The 22,415-nt window shown below is 44.0% G+C and overlaps 1 protein-coding gene across 2 annotated transcripts in view; it reads right to left on the bottom strand.

The window, feature by feature from the left end:
- Positions 1-15,764: 15,764 nt before the first annotated feature.
- The window catches only part of mepceb (methylphosphate capping enzyme b), a 37,315-nt gene continuing 30,664 nt past the window's right edge, over positions 15,765-22,415 (bottom strand). Inside the window, exon 10 of one of the 2 annotated variants that reach the window (XR_005708480.1) lies at positions 15,765-16,153. The gene's annotated coding sequence lies outside the window, so the exon portion shown is untranslated. The remainder of the gene's footprint in view (positions 16,154-22,415) is intronic. The other variant, XM_040140739.1, reaches the window with a different exon arrangement.

Below are 22,415 nucleotides of genomic sequence, written 5' to 3' on the forward strand. Positions count from 1 at the left end.
ATTTCTGATCACCGTGATAACCACTACGGACGGATGTGTTTACTTGCTGATTTAATTATTTGGACCTTTGTGACAGTGGATGTGTGGAAGGGTCCCGCATGGACCGGTACTTGGTCCCGGCCCAGTTGGTGAGAATCACAGCTGTAGTTGACACACGTCTTGTCTCGCCACTATGAGTTTGTTGCCCTTTAATGTCCCCCTGACTCCTCCTCAAGATTTCCTGTGAAGATGTCTCCTGAAAGTTCTGCTGATTCCAGTGTTACGTGTTTGAGGTCTTTGTGTTCTGGTCTGGCTGAGCTGTCACTCTGAGAAGGAGAGAAGAGTTTTAACTCAGAATGTGCACTACGTTGTTGACTGATCACAGTCCCGCACGAGTATCCGGGCTGCAAGGCTGCCTCTGGTCATTGCATCGTCCCCCGGAGATCTTCCCTCTGCACCTCCTCACCCAGCTCCTGAAACCTCCTCCTCAGTGAAACCCTGCAGTCTGCCGCCGCTTCTTGTCTCCCTCAGCTCGTTTGAGCGAAATGACTTCCAGACGTTCTGCTGCGACGGCACCGTTTGTGGGACGTGAATGACTCTTTATTTTATAAATACCAGCTGCTGAATCTGATGTGATGCTTTGCGGCGTCCACCACAGGAGTTTACAGTCCTGTACGAGTTTTACAGTGCAGATACTCTGTGCGTGTGTTTTTGTGTGTGCGTGTGTGTGTATGTGTGTGTGTGTGTGTGTGTGATGTATAGGAAGGAACATGTCGACATGTTATTTCACTTTAATGAGCACATTGTTGGCAGAGAGAGGCAGAGAAATGAAAAAACAGAAGGTTTGTGTTTCATCTGTGAATGCTGGGGAGTGTGTGTGTCTATGTCTGCCTGTGTGTGTGTGTGTGTGTGTGTGTGTGTGTGTGTGTGTGTGTGTTATCCAGAGATTTTGGCTGCCCTTCTGCTCTGTCTCTCTCTCTCTCCAAGACGATCAATACTGACAGCTCTGAAGGGCCTGAATACATGTGTGCTTAGTGTGTGTTGAACAGTCATGCATGTGATTTTTTCCAGTTTAAGATTTTTCCAATTTTTGACAAACCTCCTGACCTCCAACATACCAAAGCACCCTGGAAACTTTTCAAGGACCTCTGGAACCACCCTTAGGACCACTGGGACCCCCTTAAGGAGACTTGGAAAACTCCCCAATATCCCTTGAAATTTCCTGAAGCCTCATAGAACCTCCTTATAGACATCTGGCATCCTGCACACATCTGGCAGCTCCTACATGATGCCTGGTTCCTCCTTTACAGCCTCTGAAAGTCCTGGAATCTGACCAAGGGGTCTTGAACCTCTCGAAGAACTGAAAGTCCTGGAGTTTCAGCAATTCTTCATAAAACCTCCCTTAGAACCTTCCAACGACCCTCCATAGCCCCAGAAAGCGCACCAATGACTATTATAAACTTCCTTGAGAACCTCTGAAACTCTTGGAACCTCAACCACGACAGTTAGAGCTGCCCCAAGAATCTTAAAAGCTCATAAACAAACTCCTGGAATGGCACCCGTTACTCTTAGGACCCTCTAAGGAACCTCAGCAACAACTCTTAGAACCTCCTGAAGAACCTCTAAAAACTTCTGGAACCTCAACAACAAGCCTTTCAACCCCCTCCAGAACCGACCAGTGATTTTTAGAAACTCCCAGGAAACTGTGAAACTCCTGGAACCTTGCAACATCTCCTAGAACCTCCTTAAAAACCTCTGAAACTCAGTAAACTCACCAATGACGCAGAATCTACCTGAGGACATATGAGAAAATCCTGAAACCTCCCCAATGACTCATAGATCCTCCCGAAGAACTTCAAAAATGCCTGGAACTTACCAACAGCTCTCATAACCTTATGAAGAACCTACAAAACCAGTGTTTCTTAGAACTTCCTTAAGAACCTGTGAATGTCCTATAATTTCTTCAAAAACTCTTAGAACCTCATCCTCAGATACCTCCAAAGCTCACGGAACTTCACCATGACTTGTAGAATCTCATTAAGAACCTGTGAAAATCCTTGAGTTTCATCTTAGACTGTTTAGGCTTCCCAAAGAACTTCTGGAACATCTAGAACTTCAACACTGATACTTAGAAGCTTTTCCAAGAACATCTCAGACTTCTGAAAACAACTCCTGGAACCAAATCATGACCTACTGGAACTCTCTCTAGGACTCCTGGTTTTCTTGGAACACAGTTTGGGAATCAGTTAACCTTCCGCAGGTATCAAGAACCTTTTGTACCATCCAATCCAGACTGTCTCACATTTTCTGTCACATGGAAAAGTAAAGCATCAATATACAGTAATAGTAGCTACTACTACTGCTGCTACTACTACTGCTACTGCTACTGCTACTACTACTGCTACTGCTACTGCTACTACTACTGCTACTGCTACTACTACTGCTACTGCTACTACTACTACTACTACTACTGCTACTGCTACTACTGCTAGTACTACTACTGCTACTACTACTACGACTACTGCTGCTATTGCTGCTGCTACTACTACTGCTACTGCTACTACTGCTAATGCTACTACTACTGCTGCTGCTACTACTACTGCTACTAGTATTAGTACTACTACTATTATTAATAATAATAATATAAACAGCTTACAAAGTAAGAGGAAATGAAAATTGTTTCAGTCTAGACGAGTGATATTGTGTGTGTGTGTGTGTGTGTGTGTGGGCTTCTTTATATTCATGGGGTCCGAACTGGGAGCCAACTAGTGGGGTTTGACGGCTTTGTTGGGACCAAAATGTTGGACCCCACAAGCGGAAATGGCTGTTTGAGGGTCCAGACCTGGTTTTAGGGTTTACGTCAGTATTGACAGGTCCCCATGAATATAGTAAGACAAGGATGTGTGTGCTAGTGTGTGTGTGTGTGTACTAATTGAGCTTTTAGCTTAATTAGTAGAATAATATTGAGACAGGCTGAGTGACTAATGGGCCCTTCACACACACACACACACACACACACACACACACACACACACACACACACACACTGACGTTATCTGATCTGCTGTGAGTTCAGCTCTCAACGCTTTTATTTGTTCTCTACAATGAGCCCCTCCCCAGCGGCCATGTTGGAGGTCTACTGTGTCCCAGTTTCACTGTACAGAAACACCACACACACACACACACAGTAACAGACGCTGTCACACACACACACACACACACACACACACACACACACACACACAGTGCCACAAACTGACCTCATGTTGTCAGTTGACAGTGAATTGATGACACAAGCTGTCAATCATTCAGACCCAAGAAACTTCCTTAAGGCCCCGTGCAGCCTCCTGATAACCCTTTAGCATCTGAAGGAAACTGTAGTGGACCCTGGTAACCTTTGACCTGTGTCAAGGGCCCCCTGCTTCTCTCTGTGGGGGTAAGAACCAACAGGATTAAGATGAGTTTGCTCCCTAAATTTCCTTATTCATTGCAATGTGTTCCTATTTCTTAACTGATTCCTTTTTCCCATTTGAACAATGAGATATCAACATTTATATGGAATAAAAAACAGCCAAGGATAAATAAAAATATACTGCAGAGGCCTCGTACAATGGGACGTATGGCAGTTCCAAATTTCTTCTGCTATTACTGGCCAGCTAATATTACAGCATCATTGTATTGGATGAGGAGTCATGTCACTAGTCCCACGTGGATGGTAATGGAGGGGACATCCATTGGAACTACTTCACTGGTAGCTTTACTGTATTCTAAATTACCATTTAAACAGCCCTTTTCAACCTTCACCTCTAATCCAGTTGTTATCCATTCAGTTAAAATCTGGAACCAGTTTAGACGCTCCTTTAATCTTACGGACGCTTCCTTGTCACTGCTGAGAAGAATTCACGTTTGCCCCGTCAGTCACGGACGAAGCTTTTGAAGTTTGGTCAAGAAATGGAGTAGGCGCATTACTTGATCTCTACATTGAAAACATGTTCGCCTCTTTGGAGCAGTTATCACAGACATTTAATATTCACAAGACACATCCCTCCAGGTGTTTACAGTTCAGTGGGTTTGTAGTATCTAAGTCAGACTGGTTCCCATTATGTGCTCCTGTATCTCTGCCGGACTGATTTTTTTAAACGTAAAACTGACACAGAAGAAATTATTAGCAGAATTTATACGTTGCTTAACACACATAACCTGACCAGTTTGGACTCTCTTAAAAATAAATGGGAAACAGACCTGGACAAAATAATCCCAGAGGCAATCTCCCAAAATACTCCTCAATATGCCTTAGGAAAACTGTAGTTCAGTTTAAAATCGTAAACCGTCTTCATCGGTCCAGAGATAGATTATCTAAAATTAAGACAGACTTTGACACTAGACGTGATCGATGCAAACAAGCTCCTTCCACATTGCTACACATGTTCTGATCATTTCCCAAGATCAATAGATTTTTGAGACCTTCTCTAGAATAAGTGGAAGGATTCTCTCCCTCCAACATATGTCCACCCAGTAAAAATCAGATATACCGTTAGAGGGTCCACCAGATACTGCATGGCAACCATTTACACCCAGCAGGAACCTGATATAACTGCCCTATGTATTGTGCTGTCTCAAGGACCATGAGATCCTCCTCAAGAACCAAAGGAACTTCTAGAACGTCCTGGAGTAGCCCTCAAAAAAACCTCCTCAATAATCTCTACAACCCCCTTGAACCCCCCCTGTGAGCTCCTTAAGCACCCTTTGTACTGTTTCAAGGACTCCAGGTGCCCTTTCAAGACCCAAGAAACTGACACTATGAAGCCTCCAAAAACAATTAGCATCTGAAGGGAACTCGTAAAGGAATCTTAGAAATATATAAAGGACCTTGAAATCCTCCCCAAAGACCCATTAAACTTTCTCAAGGGCCACTGGAGCCTCCTCGAGAACCCTTGAAATCCTAACTTGGACCACAACAACCCCTGGAACCCTGGGCCCCTCCAAGGGCACAGGAAAGTTCCTCAAGGAACTCAAGAATCCTTTTCAAAACCCAACAATAATGGAACACTAGAACCACCTGGAGTATCCACGGAACATGAGCGACCTCTACAACCTTCTCAGAATTGTTTTTTTCAAGGACCCTGGACCCTCCTGAAACACAAGAACTGTTTCAATGACACACACACACACACACACACACACACACACACACACACACACACACACAGATGTGTGTTTCAAAAGAGGAGACAGGCAGCCTGTCGCCATGGTAATGATCATACCTGTCAATCAACAGGTGATCTGTCAGCTGATAGGCTGATGGGCTGACACCTCACTTCCCCCCACCTCGACCTGGTAATGACCTCTTTCTCTCACTCACACACACACACACACACAGCATACAGTGTGTGAGTCACTGCTCATTAAATTACAACCATTACAAAACTGAAAAGATGATCCTGTTATTCTGTGTGTGTGCGCGTGTGTGTATCTGTGTGTCTGTGTGTGTGTGTGTGTGTGTGCGCATGCATCAGGTACAGTATCTCATGTTCAGTTTCGCTGTGTTGAAGTGTCTCATTGGTCAGATTTTTCTTCGCCTTCTTCTAGTGATTGGCTCAGACCCCGAATGCATCGTTGATATTAGATGGTGCGTTCGCTGTCAACTTCTTCAGAACTTCCCTCTCATCATCCTCATCCGCCTCTCCTTTTCTCTCTCTGCATATTTCCCCCGTGTCTTCAGAAACTGTGTGTAACTTTATCCACAGAGCAAACACACGCAGCCTCTGTCAGGTGTGTATCAGGTGTCTATAACGACGGAGCAGTGCAGCACAGTTTGTGTGAGACAGATGTTTGTGTGTTTGTTGGGTTTTTTTTAGAATTATATCCTGAAGAGGGAAGACGGCGAATAAGAGGAGGGGAATGTCTACTCCAGCCCTGTGAAGCCGGAAGCCGTGAACCTGAATGAGAGGGTGCATCCAGCCTCCGATAGCTTCTGCAGTGCTTGAGATGCTCTGCCCACGTCCTGGTGGGATGGTTGTACCTGGGGCTCCAGGTCCTACTAGAAAAGAAGAGGTTCGTTTGACGGGGGGGTATCGTTTAATATGGAGATAACCCCTCTCATTTTCAGTTTCAGGTTTTTGGTGACGTGTTGAATGAATGTGCCCTTTATTGTGCATCTTCTTTTCTGTTTCATTCCTTCCTTCTACTAAATTAAAGACACGGTAATGTCCCACTGGTGGTTGACATGAATCTAATCCAGTGTTAAAATTTGTGTCACAAAGACAGGTTTGAATCCAGGATTCATTTTTCTGGATTAAGGTTCAGTCCTTAAAGATCTGCATGATGGTCAGTGGTGGAAGAAACCAAACTAAAAACCAAAACCTTTACTTAAGTGAAAGTAGCAACCCGACAAAATTAAAATAGAAATTTTAATACGAAACAATTATCTTTGAAATGTACTTATAGTATCAAAAGTACAAGTATGCATTAGGCAGAAGGAATTATTATATGTATTATACTTTTGGGTTATTATCACAAAATCATTGAAGCTGGGAGTGGAGCTGCTTTTTACACACGGCTGAGTAGTTTAATCTATAACAGTGCTTCATGTCACACGACCTACGTTGTTGTGTGTTGCTTGGGTTTCATGTCACACACCTGTGGTTGGCAGAGTAGTGACGTGCCGAAGGATGACGGAGGGCGGTAAGAAAGCCACACTGTCCTCCCACCGAAATGTTCGGCGCCTTACCGATCTCTCCGAGACGCTTAATGTTCATGAGTCCGAGTCAAGTCTGGAGTCTGGTTTTGTGGGACTCAAGTGCCCACGTCCGAGATATACCCTTTTTTTTCTCTTTCTTCGGTCACAGAAAAAGACGGTTACAGTAACCTACAGGTGATTGTGTATTTATTCTGAAATGAAACATTTAGGCGACAGTATCTCATCACAGAATGTTGGTGTATGTGCTACTGTTGTATGACTTTATTGAGCTCATGCAGAACATCTGGAACACATCTACATACATGATCCACATTCATAACAGCAGCTGCTTCTGTCTCTCTGTGTGTCTCTGGTTTCTAGAAAGGAAACACACAGTAGGTTTGGACGCGTATTTGATCTCTTCTTGTCTCAGTCATGTTACAGTTTTTACTGTAACACAGTTTTTACTACACTAAACATACTATAATGCTGGATATCGTCCATTATATTCATCTATACACACACGTTAGCGTAGTGCGGCAGCTTGAGTCACACCATTTAAAGTTGATTTTTCTCTGGGGTTTTACAGTGTGTTTCCTCTGGGTTTCAGCTTTCAAAACCTCCTGACTTCCTCAGGTTTGAGCCCATATATCAAACTTTTAAAGCAGCCGCATAGCGTCACACCCAGACCCTTTCAGCCTGTACTCAGGGCGCTGGTCTCAGACCAGGACCTGTACTTATCAAACTTTTAAGTCACAAGTCACAGTGATAGAAGAAGAACTCGGATCATTTACTCAGGTAAAAGTACCAACACTATAGTGTAGAAATACTCTGTTACATTTTAGAGTCCTGCAGTGAGAATGCTACTTTGGCAAAGGTATTGCAGTAGTAGGTTAAGCTATAACACTGCCTCATCTTTAAACTATAAATATAAATGTGGTGCAGTATGACGTACAGTGTGTCCCTCTGCAATGTACTGGATCAGGAGTCGAAAGTAGCAGGACATGGAAATACTCAAGTAAAGCACAAGTACCTTAAACATACATTGAAGTACAGGACTTGAGTAAATGTACTTAGTTACTTTCCACCACGGCAGACGCTCCAAAGAACCACTAATAAAACAACTTTATCAAACAACCCAAAGGTTCTAACCTACATCTGCCGTAATTTTCTTTATAAAGTTTGCTTTTTGTGTGAAATCCGTAATATTTCCATCAACATGTGATGTTAACAACAGTCTGATGTATTTTTAATGATAAGATTATGGTGAAATAATTATGGTTGACATGGAAACGGAAAAAAAAAGCAGCTGCAGCAGGAGAGAAATTCTGCTGCTGGTCGACATCAAACATCAGAGGAAACAGAGCGTTAATAAGCGAAGACAATGGAAAAAGAGGGAAAGTTATCGTAAACAGAAAAAAGTGCAAAAAAGGTGGCGTGGCTTCCTGTCAAATGGTCAAATCGAATGTAAAACTACCCTCTGAGTTATTATTGATCATCCCCAATGACGTTTTGTACAGACGTTCTGAAGTGTGTTTCTGTGCTGCAGTCATCTCAGATCTGCTCTGAACTGACTTCACACTCCTCTGCAGCTCTCTGACATGTAGGAGCATTTTAATGTCCTATGAAAGGTTTTTAAAGTGAAGAGTTTTAGTTTTATCTTTTTTGCGGTTTGATAAATCAGTCCAAACACTCAGCCCCTTTCCAGAGCTCACAGACATACGCAGGCTTCAGCTCAGCCACTCAAACTCCTGTTCTTGCTGCTTTTCCTACTTTCTTTAGTATCATCCTGCAAACAAAAAAGCCTTGATCCCCAAACATGCAGTTACCAGCGTGTCTCCATGGAGCCTAACGCTGGTCCGCCACTTTGGTCCACAGTGAAATATATCTCAGCAACTATTGATGAAATTTGGTTCAGATTAGGGCTGAAAATAATGATTATTAGTTTTGTCAGTCGGTCAATTAAACGTCAGAAAATAGTGAAGAAATGCCAAGGTGACGTCTTCATATGTCTTGTTTTGTCCAACCGACAGATTGAAACCCGTAATGTTCAGTTTGCTGTGATATAAAACAACGGGAAGCTGAACATCACATCTGAGAAGCGGGAATCTGAGAAAATTGTGGCATTTTTTCACTACATTTGCTTGAGAAATGACTGCAGCCACAAAATAGTTGCAGATTATTTTTCAGTCGATCGACTAATCAATTAATCGTTTCAGGTCAACTTCGGACGTTCATGGTCCCCTCAGGATGAACTGTAATAACCCTGGCGACCCTCTGACTTTTCCTCCAGCGCCACCATCAGGTCGACATTCGAATTGATCCAGTACTTTGGTTTATGACGAGCTGCTAGCAGGGCTGGAGGGGTCCATAGTGTCACTGCCGGCTTCATCCTCCATCCAGATGTTCGGAAAGTTTCAGAAACCTTCTCCCCTCACGCCTCCCCAGCGTCGGATTTGGGGGGGGGGGTCCTGCGTCTGACCATTTCTGTTACTATCTAACTTACAATCTGACATCACAGCCACCTCTGGCACTGATTGGTCGGCTGTTTGTCTCAGCTGTTGTCATTCTTCACACAACCTATTCCTATCACTTTTCATGTGAACGTCTCCCGGAGAGACCGTCTGAAAGTCTCCATATTTAAACGTCAGCCCGCCACTCTGAGCCGCAGAGACCGATGATGCTGAACGCTGTGTTTGTGTTCAACACGGACGGTTATGAGCGATTCGCTCCAAATCTCTCTGGAAATGTTAGATGAACATGAATCAGTCAAATGATCAGATGTGAATCAATGAACTAAAAGTCAGAGTAACTGGTTGAAAGCAGCTGAATGAAGTGGATGAAGAATTCACATTTTAACTAATGCTAACTGGCTAATTGGACAACTTTATTTTTCGTATTCTCCATAATGAGCCAGCGTGAAATGAGAACTTCTGGGTCCTGCTCCAGAAGAAAGAAAACCTCATTCAAAACCCCGCTGAGATTTCTGGCATCAATCACAACTGAACAGAGTCTTCCTCAACAGGACGTCGTGTGACTCGCTTCGTGTCTTTGGATGAAGATGGTGGGTTTTTGTAAAACTATCCGGTATCATCGTTTATTCAGTGTTTATGTGTTCGGAACAACGTTTCCCATCAGCCCCAGACGCAGCAGCGGGACCGACGTCGCAGGTCACAGCTAGGACGAGCGACTTCCGAAGAGAGCGCTGGGGAGCTTTATGGACCGAAGCACATCACGGTGAGGGAAGTACCCATGCCGCCTTTCTTGTGGTTTTATTTCATGGGAGCTGTAGTTTTTAGGATCTTAAAAATAAATCACTGGTTACTTTTTGTTAGAATCGGGAACGTCTCAGCTTCTAGAGGCCGGTGCTGCAGTGGCTGGAAGGAGGACCGCTGAAGAAATGCTTAGTGAGAGATTGTGCCGAGTTACAGAACATCATGACTGCGAACTGTCGACCACCCCCTAGTGTCTGAACGCAGGGCTGCCCCACCCACTGTCAATAAAAGGTGAATGTAAAGAGACTGAACTGTTTCTACTGATTTTGTGCTGATGGCGTCAGCTACCCAGGTCCAACCCGCGCTCTCTGAATCCAGACTCCCCAGTCACGGGGACAGACATCAGTGAGACTGGGACTCACTCCGTCATCGTATTGTTCAGTAGCTTATCGAGGAACGTTTCCTCCCCTCAGGGTGAACTGGAACAAACGTGTAGCGCCATCATCGGGTCAACCCTGTCATTTGTCCAACTTTCCTGTTTAGCATTTAGCTCAGAGTTCAGCCTCACAGAGCTGTGACTCGCTTCATTTCCTCAGTGCAGGTCGATTTACAACTGGATGATACTGATTTTCTTTTCCTGAATCGTCCTTCATTTGAATAGAAACGTCGACCTTCCCTGATGTTTGTGTTGGAAGCGCTCCTTCAGCACAAAACCCACCTGTGTAAAATCTTCTGCAGGTGTTCAATCTCCCCTTACTCCTGTCATTTTCCCGTCTGGGCTGATTGAGAGTGAGGCTGGGGTTCGGTGCCTTGCTGCGGGGCACCGTGGCAGGAATTCAACCTTTAACTCACTCTGCTGCATCACCTCCACTCAAACCGATGTGACTGTGCTCAGTTCAAATGTTTGGATTTTTTTCATCAGAACAAGAGGAAAGAAGGTCAAAGGTCGGGGCTGATTTTGGCTCATCTGATCGGCCGGCTGAGACGGGAAACAGGGTGTGTGTGTGTGTGTGTGTGTGTGTGTTCTTGGCAGGCCATTCAGGAGCACACACACCTCAGGGAAATTCCAAAACTAACACACACGCACGCGCACACACACACACGCACACACACACACACACACACACACACATTTGTCCTTCTGTACTTTTGAGGACCGTCATTGACATAATACATTCCTAGCCCCTAACCCCTGACCCAAACCGGATCCTAACAGGGTCATTAAAACTAGTCTGAACCTTCAAACAGCCCCTGGAAATAGTGAGGACCGGCAATGTCCTCACAGTGTGGAAACGTCCTCATTACAATGGTTTAAAACTGATATTGGTTCTATCACGTGTTTGTTGGTGTGCGTGTGCGTGTGTGTGACTAATGACCATGTTGTAGATTTGAAGAACATCTGTTGAACATATGTAAAAGTTTAAAGACAGAGAAACACTGGAAATCACTTTAGCGTCTCTCTCGCTCTCTCTGAGCCGTCAGTCACAGTCTGACTCCTCCCCTCACCTGAAGGGGGCGGGGCTAGAAGCACAGTCGCACCTCTGTGCAGGTACTGCTCCCGGGAGCTGTTGGTCACCTGCAGCTGGCTCCAGGAACCTGCGTGGACGCTGGTCTGAGGTCTGCGTGAGGTGGTGCATCAGTCTCTCATTAATAACAGTCCATGTGGGGGAAAGGTCGTAAGCCTGGTTTTTGCGCGTACACATCGTTCACACACTGCAAAAAGCAAAATCTCAGTAACACGACAAACCTTAAATCAAGGTGCTAGATTTTTGTTTTTTATCGGACAAGATATTTCATTTTTTATGTTGGAGCATTTCACTTGTTGTCTTCTGTCTTATTATAACTTGCTACTGAGATTTCTTTGCTTGTTCTGAGTAACTTAATGTTTGAAACCAGAATTACAAAGCTGCTGCCAAAACTCAGCTCTCAAAAACAAGAAAAAAATGTTACTTCAAATACGAAAAATGATCTGTTTTGTTTTTAAAAATCTCAGCAGGTGAAATTTTCCCGTTCTGCTGGCAGACAGTTTTGTTCGTTTTATGCGATATTTTCCCCATTTTAACGCGTTTTTCCTTGGTTTTGCCACATCTGGGCCCTGGGGTGCAGGAAGAAATGTCGAAATATCTTTTTCACGTTGTTCAGGTTTGCTTACCAATCTCACTGATTGGTTTAAAATTTAATTTAAAAAACGGTTCATGAGCAATTATTTCCTCCTCATTGATGTTTAGATCCTGAATCTGAAGGACTTTGTAAAGTCTGTTTCAGTGTGAGCTCTATGGATCAATCATCAATGATGTAATAGTAATGACTCAGGAATCTGTTCTGCTGCTGTTGGAGAACCTCGCTCGGTGAGGCTGCGCTTTTTCTTCTTCGTCTTCTTCTTTGACGGGAGTCGATACAGCTCCACGGTGACGGAGATCTGTGAAACACAACCGGGCGTAAACCTGTGTACACACAGCCTGGACTCATGTCAATCATTGTTTATGGTGTCTACAAAGTCCACCAACATTTCTCAGGACAAAGACAGACATGACTGTTACTTTGCATGAGTGTCATTAAGAAATAACATTAACCCGAACAAACACACCAATGCTAATGCTCTTCCTTCGAATAAAAACAAGTAGGGTTCCTGTCTACACAAATGCAACAAACCGCACAACATGCTGTGCAGTAAGATTATGTTTTAGGGCTGGTTCATAGTTATTAGACTTATCACAAATATCAGTGGGATTTTGAATGAGGTTTTCTTGGAGTTTGGGTTTCACCTTCAGTCGGAAAACACACTTCAGGGAAAGGCGCACAGACAAACTGTCAGACGAAACTGAGGGAGAAACAACGGAGAAGCTCACTGCAACAAAACCCCCGACAACAACCTTTATTTAGACAGGAAACAAAGACTGTGTGTGTGGTTTCCTGACTCTCTCTTCCTCTGAACCACAGACAGACAGACAGACAGGAGGTGAGACACAGACTGTCTCTCTCTCCGTTTATTCTGACAGGAAACAAGCCGATGAAAGTCAACCAGAGTAAACACACTGGCTCCGCCGGGCTACAGGGCTGTCTCACTTTTCTAAAAACAGAAACATATGTCACCAGAATGATGTTAAAGATGCTGGAATCACATAGAAATTCTGCTGGAGGTGTCTACGGCTGTGACTATAGGCTACTCACAGTTACCAATAATCAGCTGAACCCCTGTTTGATCACAAGTTCAACGTGTCAGCTTGAAGGTGCTGACATGTCAGTGATGTGTTCATCACTTGGTTCTGCTGAAAGCTATTGGACTAGTGGATCCGTTAGTCCTGGCTCGAATCTCGAAGCTTCTCTGCTCTCTGTTGCTTTGGTGGCGTCAGGCTCAGCGCTCCTCTCCGGTTTTCTTCATCACTCGACCATCTACAGCTCTGGAAAACACAATCAACAGAGATCAGACCGATCTGACAATGTTAAGGGGAGTGATTAAAAAATCCCGATTCTTCCCCTTTAACCGGATCCAGACCTGAATGTAACGGGTTCTTCCCTGGCCCGGGCTCCGTCCCTCCACCAAGTTCGGTGCAAATCAGTTTGGTAGTTTTTGCGTAATCCTGCTGCCAACAGACGCGGGTGAAAACAGAAGGTCCCTGGTGGAGGTAACCACGAAGATGTGAGCTCGAACCCTGAACTCCAGATTTAATGTGTTCATTGATTTTGTTTGTTGTGGATTATAGTCCAGACTGCTCAGCTGATTAACGAGCACTTTTTGTTTTGAGCTTGTGGGTTTAGAAACTCAGAGAATGCAACTTAACTTTTGCAAAAAAGCACTTTTTTCTCTTTCCAAACAATGTTTGGTCACTAATAAACAACGTGCCGTATTTCCAGATGACTTACAAATATTTGGATATGATTTTTACCCGATTTATGAATTAAATTGGATAAAATCATATGTAAATTGTCCCGGCTGGAATTCAATCCTCTGTCTCCATGTCGCTGGTCAGTGACCCTCACCACTGGACCAGCTTTATCACTTATTAAAACAAGTAATAATATTAATAATAATGATTCACCTCCATCAGTTGGACGGTATCTTTACATTTTTGTGTCTGTCATTTTGATGAAGTAAAGGACCTGAGTGCCATCGCTGGGTTTGGTTTGCACATGGGATTGGTTGACTGGACAGATATAGAATAACTGTGGACTGATCCTTTAAGACCCAGTTCCCTTGTGTCTGCTGAGTAATTTTGACGTTATTGAACCTCCATATGTGTTTTCCATCCAGCAGGGTCGTCTAATTGATCCACTCTGGAAAGTATTCCTGACGAGCTTTCTGTCCGGAGGTGGAAAATCTCCCTCCGTCCGTCCTGGTGGTCTCAGCCGGCTCCACGGACGAGATGGTGAGGAGGGGAGGAGGCCCCAAAGGACTGTGGGTTGAGTCTGGATCAGAGACCAGCCTGCTGACAGTCGAGCGTGTGTGTGTGTGCGTGTGTGTCGGATGTTTACAGTGTTCATATATTTCCATGTTCAGATTACCACAAACATACATAATTGGCAGCAACACAAACGTACGCACATGTGGAGGTGATTTATACACTCTCCACCTCTGCCTCGGTGTCGTCTCATTGGTAGCGGCCTGAAAGGTGAGACCCCGATACCCTCGTGTGACCTTTGACCTCTCCCTTCAGTGGCGGTAGGAGGCTCCGCTTCCTCTTCCTGTGCGCTCCTCCCAGTCGCCACATTCCAGCTGTTGTCCAGAGAGGAAGTGATGTTGTTTTACTGTCTGTTTTACTGACCCTGCTGCTGTTCCAGGCGGTGGTTTCCTACGTTTCCCATGATGCCTTTCAGCATGGAGACATTCAGTCTGTGCTGCCTGTCGACCACATCACGAAGTGGAACCCGTGACAAAAAGATCTGCTCACTTTCTCGTATGATGCAAGATTTTTTTCTTATAACAGGATGTATGACATTATCGTTTTATAAGGACTTATTACAATCATTTTCTCGTTGTAACCAGGGGTGGAAGTGAAAGCGTTTAATGTCTTTACGGTAACAAAGTCGTTGTTTTGTGTTCTTGGTGTTTTTGGAGTACTTTTAAAAATCAGTAACTTATTGTTTGCTTAAGTATTTTTGGTCTCAAGTATTGTACTTCACTACATTTCAAGTCGCAGTGGTGGCAGAGTAAAAACAAAAGTCTCATGAGAAATTCATGATAAACCTTCATCAATCTGCAGAGAAATACTTAGAATATACAAACTGCATAATGTGGAAAAAATTAAACAAGGTTTAGAGACTTTAACAGGTTTAACCAGGCCCGCTAGCTCACCTCACCCGGACTTAGCTGCTGTCTGTCGCAATCAGTCGAACGCAGCGATTGACCTTTGATGTCACACACACACTTTTGTCATGTACATCCGGTTGTCCAAGCTGGGGTTCGTTCCCAGTCCCTGGTCGGTGTCCTTCAGCACAAACTGATTTAGTAACTAAAAAGATTCGGTTTTAAATCCCGTCTGAACTTTAACAGCTGTTACGGATGCGATTGGTCAGTAGGCGGAGCTTTTATACGCCTTGATCTGTTATCTCGAACGTAACCTGACCCAGGTGAGAAGTGAACCATCGTCCAAACCCTGAAAACCCAGGGTTAAGCCTAAAGTTACCTCACTTAACCACAGATCCTGCTTCGTAGTCCAGGTCTCTGGTCTCATCAGGTCTTCGTTTCCTCCAAAGTTTTTGCCATGGTCATCGCTGCAAATTCCAGGTTTTAGTTTGTTGTTGTACAGCTCTCGTCACAAAGCACACACACATTTCTTGTTCCCGTTGAACAGAAAGTCGAGAGCTCATCTGTTTATCACACAGGTTTTTAATGTGTGAGGCGTCTCTTGCACAAATATTCATTTTTCTTTATTAAAGTCTAAAACCAAGAAACATAAAAAGGCTCGTCTCTGAAACCACTTATAACCTGACATTAGTGCCCATCAACACTCCTGTCTTCCTGTCTTTCATTCATTCTTTCTCTTCCTCCCTCGTTCCCTCACCTCCTCTCTCAACCTCACTTATCTGTTTATCAGTGACGGATGGATGGAGAGATGAGGCTCTCCTCCCACACGCAGACAGACAGATGTGTTGCACCATGTTCAGGCGGAGGAAGGGGACAGTTTGGACTGTAGATCAGCATCACACAGACGGGACACACACATGGACACGCACACAGAAGCAGAACAGACGGACGGGATGTGTAAGATGGCTGCTGTCTACACATGTCACATCGACCTCCATTTCATGTCTCGCTTTTCCTCCTCTGATCCTCCGACATCTGGGACGAGTTAGAGAAGGAATGAAGGAATGAGGAGAGAGAGGGAGAGAGGGGTTTAGTCAAAGTTGAAGGTCTGATGCTGAGACAGACAGCTCAGTGTGTGTTTTTATTATAGAAACCAGATTGGCAGCATGTTGAGAAGCTGACCCTGCCTCTCTCTCACACACACACACACACACACACACACACCTGGAACAGTTCCAGATGTTTTTGCTGTTCGAGTCGATCGGAGGAGACTGACAAGTTCTTACATTCAGTCACACTGAAGCATCCAGGAATTAGCCTGATCCAGGCAGCAGGCGAACCGAGCAACTTTATATTTGTAGATATTATTGTAAATTTCGAGTTTTCATGTGTTTTTTTGTTATTTTTGTTTTTGTTTGTTTCATCGCTCAGTCAGAGCAGAGGGTGATGCAGCGACATTGCTCTCCATGTCCAACGGGTGGTGCTGTTAGCTCGGTGACGTAGTGCCGACTTGCAGCTCTGCTGTGACGGAGAAGCTAACCGCTAACATGCTAGCGTTTGTCCGATTCAGTCACTTTATTTATCTCTGGGGGGGCGGGAGGGGGGACTAGTTTGGTCTTACATGCGTGGTTGTGGTGGTTTTGTGTCTCTTTGTGTTCATTTCATTGAATTTCCAGTGACTTTAAATGGACGCTGGATCTACTCTAACATGTAGTACTTCCCAGACATCTTTTCCCTTTGTATGAGATTAATGTTTTGGTTGCACCTTATTTTATGGTGCAGTAATGAGACGTAACAAACCGTAATTTGAATCAAATTGGACAAACACTAGAAGTTGTATGTTCCTTGAACTCAAAAATCACGGTGAAGGGATTTGGATTGGAAACTTGTTGAAGGTTTGTTTTATATTTGTGCCATAGACTCCATTTTAATGCAGGCTTGAGAATGGTCTTGATTGTCTCTTTGTGCTGGCGATTCAAAAGTTACAGAACCTTTGAATGAAGTCCAGCGTGCGAGACGCTGGCTCCTGGTAAACCGGACTTAAGTTGTAATAGCTTGAAAAGAACACTGCCATTCCAGCCAGGAAGTTGGGACGTGGAGGCACGACCACCTGACCCTCTGTGCTCAGCATCCAAAGGGCTGCTGTGAGCACATCTCCTCAACATAAGCGAACATCTGGTTTATATCTAAATGTTTTTTCTGTTGCCGTCCACGTAAACATATCCACACGGCAAACTGTTGAACTAAAATAGATCCCTCACGTGGTCTCGGTCTTTGCAAGGCTTTACGACAGATTTTTTTTTTTAAAAGACAGTCTGGGAGAGTCGGGAAGTGGCCGTTTTCTCTCAAAGTCAGCTGCTGCTAAAGAGAAAGAAAAACTACAGTCAAAATTGACAGGTTCATTGCCCTAAGTTGATCGTACCAACACAACTTCCAAAAGTGGAGTGTGCCATAAGCAAGACGATCAAACTTCACCAGGGTACAAGCAGGTACGCCACTGGATCACTGTGATGGAAAAAAACCTGTTATACTCTCGAGGGCTCACTGTTTGCAATGATGCATTTCTGGGCTAAGAAAGCAAAAGAGAGAGAAAATAGAAAAAATTAGTTAAGGTTGTGTGTCTAAAACGACAACAACACAAAAACAATAAGCACAGCTTTAACTAACCAGGTTTGGCTGAGCCACAACCTGAAGACAAGTGTTTCAGTACCCAAACCCCAACTGCTCTGCGGCGCTCAGCAAACAGACTTTTCACGAGTAACTCACTTCCTCTGATAAGTTCAGCGTCATGCTTCACAAAGCAGGACTCTGATTTGATGGAACCACGTCGTAAAAATGGCGTCGACGTGGTGACTGGGATGTCACGTTACTCATCTCACTTTAGTTTATTTAACTTAGCTCACAGAGGAGCTGTTAAATATCAGCTGAAAAGAAAGGTCTTTCATTAGGAGTCAAAGTCATACGTTATGATCGATACGGTATCTGTTAAATTGAGCAATACGGTAACGTAGTCTGGAAGGTAGGAAGGCCAGTGGCAGTGGTCTTTTGTTTTCAGGGTAACGGGCCACCGGACCAATGGACAGTCCCCCCGTCCTGCAGGCAGCAGGGCTGATGCATGTAGCTAGCTTTAGCTTCAGTTACACTGGCTGTATTTAGCTAAAGTTTGCTAAAACAAAAAACAGAGCGGACTGAGCTGGTCTGTGTAGGTACAAAACACGACTTGGCTAAAATGATGAGAAATTACAGTCACTCACACAAATGAAACAACACTGTCCTCAGCAAAGAGGACGATGACTTCGTGGCCTTACGCCAACGCTCACTGAGGTGGTCTGAGGTGTCCGCTTCATGCCTCACGTTACAACGTAGACATTAGATTACGTCTACTGTGCTCAGTTACCGTAGTGACATTTTGAATGGGTCAGCTAACGAGATCTAGTCGCATTGGAACCTTATATCTACATTGTCTCAATAACCTGTATCATACATAGGTTACGTTAACTAACAAGTTGAATCACGTTTTAGTTTTGTGTACCGGTACTTGCCAATTATGGGCGAGTGGGACGAGTCTATTGTACTAGGATCTCCTATTTGGCTTCTAATTAGAGTATAATTCGGTAAAATGGTTTTTCAAGTGTATTATATTTCAGATCTAATAAGGAATTATATGTGGTTTTAGTGTATGGTGTCTAATTAGGGTATGACTGTGTTTTTCTACTGTTTGTTAAAAAAAGGCATTACTTCTGATTTTCGTCTAATTTGATATGAAGTACGGCTCGTTACTTGTCATTAGTGCAGCGTAAAATGACGTGCGACCGATGTTCTTGAACGTGTAAATAAATGTGATGGACTAAAGCGATAAGTTTTGAGACAATAATTTATCTTGCCTCACCGGGACTCGGAGGTCGGCGCCGTCCACCGTCCAGTGGTGTCAGTCTTCTGCCTGCTGAGGTTCGCCACACTGCAAACAGCTATAACCACACCCACCGCCGATGTCACAGTGTACTGCCCACACCCAGGGTACGTCTCTGCATCACTGCAGCAACGTGGAAACTTCAACTCATTTTTACTAGTCTTAGAAAAAATCTATGAATATTTTGAAGTAGTTAAATAAAATTCTGCTTGTCGGTTTTTTATTCTGTTCAATTCTAATCTACTCTCCACAGCTGTTCTCACTCACTCAACATTATTTTTAATCGTCCATGAAACGACCTGAGTGTGTGTGAGTGAGTGCGTGTGTGTGTATGTGTGGTTAGTTAGGCTAATATTATTTTAAACTGTTGACCGAGACTGCTGAGAGCACACACACACACACACACACACACACAGATGTTTGAACGGAGGGGTAGAGGTGTGGAGGTGTGGGGGCTCTGCAAACTGTGTGGGTCAGGGTGGTTAAAACAAGCGCTCCTCAGGTAGGGTTTTATTGGCTCGGACTGTGCCTTGGAAAAGTAAGACGGCATCCGCGATTTGGATCTGTTAGACTGAAGAAGACAGCGTTTCCACCTCCATCAGACAAATGGGCAACATGATGAAGAACAGGTTAAACTGTCAATAGGCACAAAACTGGTTCCGTCACGTCATCGTACGTACAGTCCACGACGGGACATAATAACCAACATATACAATATTAACGATTTAATGTTCAAATGCTTTGTTGTTAAAATATAAGAGAGAGATACAACATCGAACGATGAGACCATCTAGTACACTAGTCTAAACCAGGGACAGGTCTGGGGCTCTCAGCAGGATTTCTTTACAAGAACAGGTTCAAATCAAAATCCTCATGAAGACCACGAGGACACAAAGGTCAAAGAGAATACTGGGGATCCAAAGTAAATGATCAGTCCAGATCCAGGACCACCAGGTTTCTGTCCCCCTTCACTTAAGTTGAAATGACTTTAAGGAGGAGTCTCTCAGTCCTCCAACAGCAGCTGAGGTTCACTTCATATACTGACAACAAGGACTTCCTGTTAGACACACACACACACACACACACACACACACACACACACACACACACACACACACACACACACACACAGGATGTGGTGCAATTAACAATAATTGTTGGTGTCATTATCTGAAGTTTCAACCAAACGATGCCGAAAATATCTGACTGACACTGTGTGTGTGTGTGTGTGTGTGTGTGTGTGAGTGTGTGAGAGTGTGTGTCTGACAGATGACAATGAGCTTCTTTTATTGATACACATGGACACACACACTCTCTCTGATATATGAGTCGAGCCACATCCTGCTTTTGCTGCAACAAGCATGTAGACAACCAGACACACGCCTCTAGGAGTGTGTGTGTGTGTGTGTGTGTGAGAGAGAGTTTCATTCTATCTGAATGGATGTTCAGTCTCACTGACATCATCATCACATTCCTCGTACGCACGTGCGTCTATGTGTGTGTGTGTGTGTGTGTGTGTGTGTGTGTGTCTTCCTGTTTCCTTTCCTGGTCGTCGTGTGTGTGTTTTAAGATTATGATGTGTGAGCTTATTTATTTATTGAATAGTGGAGATACTGAGAGGTTTGGGGTTTTTTTTGGGGGGGGGGTCGACTCCCAGCCAGATCATAGCTGCATATTGATCAGTGTGTTGACACAGGAAACACAGCCCCCCCCCCCCCCCCTCGTGTGGATGGGTGTATTAGCAGCCACAGTCAGGACACCACGCGAAGCGAGTCAAGTAAAAACCCCACAGGATGGCTACGGCTACTACGAACCCAGTTCACCTCCACCGGTCTCAGTTCCCCAGCCCTCAGGCCGCCTCACTCGCTCAGCAGCAGTTGGTGATGAACTGACCCTTGGTTTGACTCCGAACCGTCACAGCAGCCACTCAGTCCTGTCCACAGACTGATGAAACGCAGGACGGAGTGAGGCTCTCCAGAGACTGACCGCTGACTGTGAGTGTGTGTGTGTGTGTGTGTGTGTGTGTGTCCTCAGGGCAGAACCTCTTAGTGTCAAACCGACACAGATAAGATCGACAAATGACTCTTCTTCACACACAAAGCAGGCCAACAGTTCAGACTGAGACCAGGTCCCAGACTCAAAAACCAGGACGCTGAAACTGTTCAATCCAAAAGCACTTATTGGTCAATTCAATGTGAAACAAACAAAAAAAAAAACTCAAAACAATTGTAACTTTATTTTACAGGTTCTGTATTTTCCAGCTAATTTCCAGGAAACTTTCCTCATAATTTCCAGGTTTTTAGCGGCAATTTAAAGCTAAAAACCAGCTCCTTCTTAGGAAATTATGAGGAAAGTTTCCAGGGAATTAGCTGGAAAATACAGAACCTGTAAAATAAAGTGTCACCAAAACATTCAACCAATCAGAAAAAATTAAAAGAAATGGAGGAAGAGGAGAAGCAGACATCAGGTGACCAGTCAGGTGAGTCTCTGTGACTAAGACTCTCATCTGACATCTCAACACAACGAAGGTAATTTGTGTTTTCACAGTGTGTGTGTGTGTGTGTGTGTGTGTGTGTGTGTGTTCTCACCTTTGACCCAGAGATCAAACTAAAGGTAACCAGAGGTCACTGTGGACCAGCAGCTGAGGAGAAGGAATCTGTCTTGGAAAGGAAGTAGGTTTGTTTTCAGAGGGGGTGGGACAATGACGTAAGACGGTTTTTATAACTTATAAAAAAATATAGTTTTTGTTTTTCCATGATAATGTTAGTGTAACAGCAACATAAATCTTCAAAATATAGTAAAGGTATGAAGAAGTAAAATTGCTCATTATGCAGAATCGTGTGTATTTCTGATTTGTATAATATTTCTGTATTTCTGATAATATAGTATAATATAAATACTTGAACTCGTGGTGGTAAAGGTGGAGCTGATCTGACGACTTAATGAACTTCCGGGTCTTTTAATCTGAAATTATACATCATCCTTTGTTTGTTGTGTATATTTTGTGTTAATAATCTGAACGTGTAGAGTGACTACCTCCGTCACATGAATGTAGAGAAAAAGGTCCAGTGTCTCCTCATAACATATCATACAGCGCCTAACAGTATATTCAAGTCGATCGGAAACCATCGATTGACTTATTGATTAGCTGATTGACAACCATTTTGATAATCGATTCAGTTTTTTTCTTGCAAAATAAATCTTGCTAAACGTTTCATGGTTCCAGCTTCTCAGATGATTAAAATGGGTTTGATAATCAGGAGGACGTACGAAGATCAGGACTGGCCCACCAGAGACCAGGGTCACATTCAGAGTCCCGTCGGTGGTTCAGGTTCGGGAAAGATGGTGGTTCTGGTTCAGTGTGAATAAACAGGTTGTTTCTGAAGT

This window comes from Xiphias gladius, chromosome 12 (genome assembly GCF_016859285.1).
Source record: "Xiphias gladius isolate SHS-SW01 ecotype Sanya breed wild chromosome 12, ASM1685928v1, whole genome shotgun sequence".
Classification (NCBI taxonomy): Eukaryota; Metazoa; Chordata; class Actinopteri; order Istiophoriformes; family Xiphiidae; genus Xiphias; species Xiphias gladius.